This window comes from Aethina tumida, chromosome 6 (assembly GCF_024364675.1).
Source record: "Aethina tumida isolate Nest 87 chromosome 6, icAetTumi1.1, whole genome shotgun sequence".
NCBI lineage: Eukaryota > Metazoa > Arthropoda > Insecta > Coleoptera > Nitidulidae > Aethina > Aethina tumida.
In genome coordinates this window covers 863,499-871,242 of record NC_065440.1, presented here as the reverse complement: position 1 = coordinate 871,242, position 7,744 = coordinate 863,499, and positions in this window count along the sequence as shown.

Sequence of the window (7,744 nt, the reverse complement as noted above, 5' to 3'; positions counted from 1 at the left end):
CTATAATACAATACTAAACTAAAATTGTATAAATTCTTGAGGATTCTCTAGGACCAAAACATCCAAAAAAAAAAAAATTCAAAGTCAAATCCGCAAACTTCAAAAAATTTCAAAGTCCGAAAAATACACAAATCCGCAATTCTCTAAGTCCGTAAATTCGCGAAATTTTTCAAAGTCCGAAAATGTCGCAAATTTCTAAGTCCGCAAACACCAATAAATTTCAAAGTCCGAAAATGCGATTTCCCGTTTCAACATATGAACTAGTTGGTCTATATAATTGTCCACCTCGGTGGACGGTGGTGCAATAGAGACAGTAAGTCTCCCACCATAGAACAGACTTCTACTGTCTCTGTGATGCGTGATGTCTCTCTCTAAATTCAGACGGGTCAACCGTTTTTCCTACTGTATAGCGCATAGGTACCCGAGTTGATTCCTGCGCAACTCACATGTCATTGTGCTCGCGATATGAGCATAACCACTGCCATTACGTAATTCCTTCCCAGAGGGTAATACACGCTGTATTAGGAGTGTCGAATATATTGAATAAATGAGTTCAACCAAGACTGTTAGAGATTGTTTGCTACCGCCAAGTATAAATATCTCAGGTTCGCCTCTTCGGCCGACTAAGAAATCACAGCTCAAGATCAGGATCCGCGAGCTGGAGGAGGCGCTGATGGAGCAGGCGGCACTGGTTATTAGTCTCCAGCGCCGTTTGGACTCAGTGGCCCCCAATGGAACCCCGGTAAGTTCTTTTGTTGCTTTATTATCAGTGCCCTCCCCCCCAGGGTCTGGGCTGTCCCCTATTTCGCCCCCCTGTGTCGTCGCTAGTGCGGTGGTTCCCCGGTTGTGCCCGCAGTAAAGCACAAAGCATCCTTTGGCAGCGAGGGTGGGTCGCCAGGCCCCATCCAGTCCCGTTCTCCTCCCACCGCTGAGCCTGCGGCTCATAACCTGAAGGCAGGTCCGATCTATATCAGGGATAATTCGGTGTGGCCAGAGCTGAGGAGCAAGTTTGAGGCTGAGGGTGTGAGGCTGAAACTGGCCAAAAACACGTCATCGGGGATTCGCGTGTATCCGGAGGGGGTCACGGACCATCGTAGGGCCACCCGAATATTAGAAAAGGGTAACGTTACCTACCACACCCATCAATACTAGTTTACATGAATGAATATAAAATTATTTAATAGTAATTAGCTTATCTTCGAAGTGAAATATGTTTTGTTAAAATTAAATATTTAAATATAATTATTACCAGTTTTTAAATTAAGTAATTAAGCAGAAACATATTTTTTAACTTTGTTTGAAATGTATGTTAAAGAACATATTCTTATCATATACAAATAAAGAAAAGGTTTATAACCTTCAGTAATTCATGTCGTACTTTACATAAATTGCAAAAACAGCATTGTGGGGCATCGCGTGTAGAAATTATTTTTTTAACCTCCAATTAAACAGATATGTCTTTGCCAACGTCACCTAAAATTATTACCAATTTTACATATTCAAATTGATAAATTAATATGAACCAAAACAATTTATGTTACGTTAAATCCCTCCATATTCTTAATTTAGGGCACCAGAGGGGGGCACTAAAGTTTTATGCACCAATACGTGGTCCTCGGTTTTTCTCAGTTTCAAACTATAGTACATAAATTAAAATGTAAACAAAAAATACACAAACAGGAACACTCACCTTCACCAGAACAAATATAGCACACGTTATACAATCAGTATCGCTGGGGATGACGAAGAAAAACCTGGAAAATTAACCAACCACCTCGTGGTTGTTCCACTAGCAACTGACACTTTGTACACACTTTGTTTCCGAAATGGCCACACTGGTGGCAGTGTCACCGTGTCATTCGCAAAACACCCACATAGAAAAACTAAAAAGTACCAACCTAATGTTATAAACAAGAAACATTACCGAGCACAATTTCGGGATGCGGCCATGTTGCCATGTTAAACACGGTGTTGTCATTTCTTATAGATTACAGATTTCGTTTTGTCCATCTGTCACTTTATAATACTTTACTAATTAGTTACCCGAAAGTGTCAAGTTTTTTGTTGAAATACGTGAAGTAAAATCTTGAAGAAATCTAACAACGCTGAATCTATTTTTTTTATTTGTTGTCACTGAAATCAAAAACACAATAGAGCAATTAGAGATAGTTTTATTAGAAAAAATAGAATGGTAATAAATCATAGTATTAAGAAATTTTCGCATAATTACGTTAATACTAAACATTAAAACCTTAAAATTTGCAAAAATATACTACACCTTTATATAGTCTCACCACATTTGGTGCTTGGAACTAAAACCAAACTTACAGGAATCAAGATCGGCCAAATCTTTACCAACATGAGAATCTATAAGAAAATACTAATGCAAAACTTGTTGTTGTTAGATACTTTTGGGCTATTTTAAATCCATTTTATTTAACTGAGTGACACAAAAGAAAAGAAAGTAATAGGATTTTTACTTATATAAAAAGAATTATCAACAAAGTTTGCACTATTTAAACAACACTATTTAAATGAACAACAAATGACGTGATTTTGCCAATACCGGAGATTTGTGTTGTTAAAATTTTTCAGTTACTACAAATTTCAAACTAATCATTTTGTTCATAAATTTGACTTAATCTTATATTTACTTAACAAAACCAACTTACAAATATTAACAATTAAAACAACAACAAACTGGTAAATGATACTAAATTAAAATAAAAACATGTAAAGTCAATAGGTACACAAATCCTGTTGTTTAATCTTAAACTTCTTAAAGATAAACTTTAATTTGTTACTCTTTGCAAATCTTTAAATTAAAACAATCGACTCCAATATTATGTGAACATTTTACACAAACTTTATGTCATCAATTTTTTCGTGACTACAATTAACATCAAATTATGTGTAAATTCTTATTTTTAGGAAAACACAATTTTAAGAGAACACAACTGACAAGAACTTATGTGTCGCTTATGTCTGATACCACATTATGTGTCAATTTAGAAGAATACACTTAATTATATTCTGGTAATTTTAGGAAAACACACTTGATACCAAATTATGGCTTAATTTGTATTTTTAGGAGACACACCAGACACCAATTTATGTGTCAGTCAACTGTTTTACTTTACTACTTAAATTTATAATACAGGACTAATTAAAGCTTAGGTTAAAACAATATAACTATAATAACAAATAAATATAAGAAAAAACAGAAACAAAAAAAAATAAAAATATGAAACTGAATGATAAAATTAACTTAAACACTTGGCAAAAAGGTTGAACTTAATGAATATTATAACAATTGATTTGACAGTAAGTAAGTGGTCACTTAAGACCCTTAAGAAACAGAATGTCTTCAACCAACCTATTTCAATTAATCAGATCACGAAGTATAGATATAAGGAGTCCGAACGGTATAGGCTTTTCCGCAGTATTCGTGGTATACAATATTAAACCCAGATCATAGTTCTCTTTTCTGCCACTGCCTGCGCAAATGTTCAGGACGTACCGATGTTATTATTATTATTATCACACGTTATCACGATTTAAACGAGTACTTCTTTTCAAAACTGGCGCGCTCTATCGGCAAAACATTCTGTCCCCTAAAATGCTACCATTTATTTAACATTACGTTCGGACTCCTTATATCCATACTTCGTGAATCAGATGATCTAAACAAATATTTTCTCAACAATGTTGCCAAACTAATTTAAAAGTTTTTTCCTATAAGAAACCCTAATATTTAGATTAGTGTTTCTTGTATTTGGTCTAGGGGAGGGGCGAAGAGTCATAGTTACTCCCGCCGTTTACCCGCGCTTGCTTGAATTTCTTCACGTTGATATTCAGAGCACTGGGCAGAAATCACATTGCGTCAACACCCGCTGAGGCCATCGCAATGCTTTGTTTTAATTAGACAGTCGGATTCCCCCGGTCCGTGCCAGTTCTGAGCTGACCGTTGAATGGCGGCCGAAAAGGACACCGGGACGCCCTTGCGAGCGCACCCCGGGCCTCGCAGCTAGACGGTTCCGCGGGAGGCCAAGGTACGGGACCGAGCTCGAATCAATACAAACGAACGCACGAAACGATCGCAGAAATCACCTCGCCCAGGCCCGGCACGTCAGCCCTGACCCGCTTCCTCGCCAAGCCCGACACGCCCCGATCCTCAGAGCCAATCCTTATCCCGAAATTACGGATCCAATTTGCCGACTTCCCTTACCTACATTATTCTATCGACTAGAGGCTCTTCACCTTGGAGACCTGCTGCGGATATGGGTACGAACCGGCGCGACGCCTCCACGTGGCCCTCTCCCGGATTTTCAAGGTCCGAGGGGAAGATCCGGATATCGCTGCAACTGCGATGCTCTTCGCGTTCCAAACCATATCTCCCTAGAGGATTCCATGGAACTCGAACGCTCATGCAGAAAAGAAAACTCTTCCCGGATCTCCCGACGGCGTCTCCGGGTCCTTTTGGGTTACCCCGACGAACTCTCTTGCGAGAGCCCGACTTATTGACGGTTCCGCTGCCGGGTTCCGGAATAGGAACCGGATTCCCTTTCGCCCGATGGGTGTGTGCTTGAACTAGAATTCATATGCCAACTGCACTATATATACAGTACACCACATCAACATCGGCTTTCGCCTAGGGCTTAGGATCGACTGACTCGTGTGCAACAGCTGTTCACACGAAACCCTTCTCCACGTCAGTCCTCCAGGGTCTCGCTGGAGTATTTGCTACTACCACCAAGATCTGCACCGACGGCGGCTCCAGACGGCCTCACGGCCAGTCCTTCTGCGCACACCGCCGCGACCCTCCTACTCGTCAGTGCTTCATGGCCGGAATTAAATCCGAGACCGCACATGCCTCTGACGGCCGAGTATAAGCACGACGCTTCAGCGCCATCCATTTTCAGGGCTAGTAACTTCGGCAGGTGAGTTGTTACACACTCCTTGGCGGATTCCGACTTCCATGGCCACCGTCCTGCTGTCTTAAGTTACCAACGCCTTTCATGGTATCCCATAAGCGTCAATTTAGGCGCTTTAACTCGGCGTTTGGTTCATCCCACAGCGCCAGTTCTGCTTACCAAAAATGGCCCACTTGGCACTCTGATTCGAATTAAAATTCTCGCGGCTTCAAGTTCGAGCAAGCCGGAGATCTCACTCATTTAAAGTTTGAGAATAGGTTGAGGTCGTTTCGACCCCAATGCCTCTAATCATTCGCTTTACCGGATGAAACTCGTTAATACGAGCGCCAGCTATCCTGAGGGAAACTTCGGAAAAACAACTTTAAACAAAAAACCATATAAATTTTATGCACAAAATTCACCGGCTCCAATCCTAGAGCAAGCCTGTTTAAAAAAGCTCAGGACCTATACAAGAAAAACAGATCCCGTCTAGTTAACACAATTTTGGGTGGCAAATCATCAGTGTAACACCTTTTTTCCAATCACCGCATCGGAAATCGAGTCTGCGAAATTGAATTGGCATACATCAGCTCCAGGGACTGATTGTATGTCAATTCCCAAAGTTAAGTCTATTCCCTCTGTACACTGGGAAGTAATTTTCAACACCATCTTTTGTTTTAACCTTATTCCTTTATCTTGGAAGTCTTTACGGACCATACTTGTCCCTAAGGACGGTGATCTAAAGCTGGCAACTAATTGGAGACCGATTACAATTGGTCCCGCCAGTCAGAGGCTATTCCACCGTGTTTTAAACACACGCCTGCGTTCCGAGGTTAATTTAAACCTAAACCAACGGGGCTTTTTAAAAGTGGACGGAACCCTAGCCAACTCACTCATCCTACAACATTACATTGATCACCGTTCTTCAGAGGGCAAGTCATTTAACATCGTATCCCTGGACGTCCGTAAAGCCTTCGACTCTGTTTCTCACTCGAGCCTCACCCGTGCTTTAACGCGCCTTGGTGTTGATCCTAACACCAAGGCATATCTCCTCAACAGCCTTTCAGGCTGTTCCACTTCTATTAAAGTTGGGAACAACTTTACACGCCGCATTAACATCAATCGCGGCGTGAAGCAAGGTGATCCTCTGAGTCCTCTTCTTTTTAACTTTGTGGTCGACGAAATTCTTTTTCTTCCAAATTCTAAATACCACGGTGGATCCATTTCTGGACAAAGTTCATGTACGGCCATGGCTTTTGCGGATGACTTAATTATACTGGAGGATAAATCGGAGAATGTCCCCCTAATCCTTGAGGATATCAACTCCTTTTTCAGGAAAAGGGGGATGTGCCTGAACCCAGCAAAATCCATATCTGTATCTTGTGCGCCTAGGCATGGCCGTAAGGTTCTACTCTTCGAAAACAAATCTATATTCAAAATTGATAACGTTCGTATTCCAATTGTTTGTTCAACTCAAAATTTTAAGTATCTTGGTCACTTGTTTGGCATCAGAGGGGTCTTAAAACCCACTCCCCATAATCTTTCGTTGTGGTTAGAAAACTTAAATCACGCGCCACTCAAGCCCGACCAAAAATTTTTGATCCTTAAAAACCATGTTATTCCCAAAATTCAGTACACACTCCAAAATTTTAGTATTGACGGTAAAACTCTATCTAGTTTCGATCGCTTAATTAAATTATTTGTTAAAAAATCCCTTCATCTTCCTCTCCATATTCCTAACTCCTTTCTTTACTCTTCTCTTAAAGATGGTGGTCTTGGTGTCCCACAGCCGAGACGCACCATCCCTTTCCTCTTCTCTAACAGAATTTCCAAATTAATTGAGTCATCTTCGGACCAATTAATTCTATCAATTTCAACTTCTGCAAGACACCAAAAATTAACATCTCGCATCGAGAACCTTCGAGGTACCATTAATCCATCAACTTATTGGAAACAATGTTTAATGGACGGTCCCCTAACATCTGGGATCGACTCAGCTTCTTTTGATGCCTCTAGCAGATCTTGGATAATGCGGAAACCAGTTGCTTGGTCGGGGCGAGATTATATACGCGCCATCCATCTCCGGGGTAATTGTTTACCCTCCAAGGGCATCCCCTCCAACCCCGTTAATGCTCGTCGCTGCCGAGTGGGGTGCAATAGGGTTGAATCTCTTTCACATATTTTGCAGAGATGCCCCATAGTACATCAGGGGAGGATTCGTCGTCACAACGCCGTCTGTAAACTAATCTCGGATTACTGCGGGAAGAAGTTTCCTACATTGTGTGAGCCTAACAAGGCATCCCGATGGCACCTTGTTTAAACCAGATCTGGTAGTCCAATTGGCCTACGGCCGGGAATGCCGTAGGTCTTTAGAGTTATGTTTGGGTGGGAAGAAGGAGGGACCTGTGCCGGTGGGACAGCCAGTTGTTAAGATGGTGCCGAAAACTTATGCAGTAGCTGTCAACTCTGTTGACAGCACTATAAGCAGGGAGATAGTTAAGGACAAGGTCGTGTCGCAGGTGGCTGGGAAATTAGGGGATATACGAGTCAAGGCAGTTAGGCGAACAAAAACCGGAGTGGAGATCGAAACGGTCACTAAGGCGGAGAGGGAGAGACTGAGAGAAATCCCAGCGTTCAAAAGGAGGCAGGCCTTAGTGTAGGTAAAATTAAGTCGTATTGTCCGAGGGTTGCTGTACACGATGTGCCAAACAGCATGAAGGAGGAGGAATTTATGTCTGAGTTGCGGTTGAAGAATTTGGCTAGCATGAATGTGGCTAGGTTTACGGAAAAAGTTAAGTTGGTTAAGAGGGTTCGGGGGAAAAATGATGGTA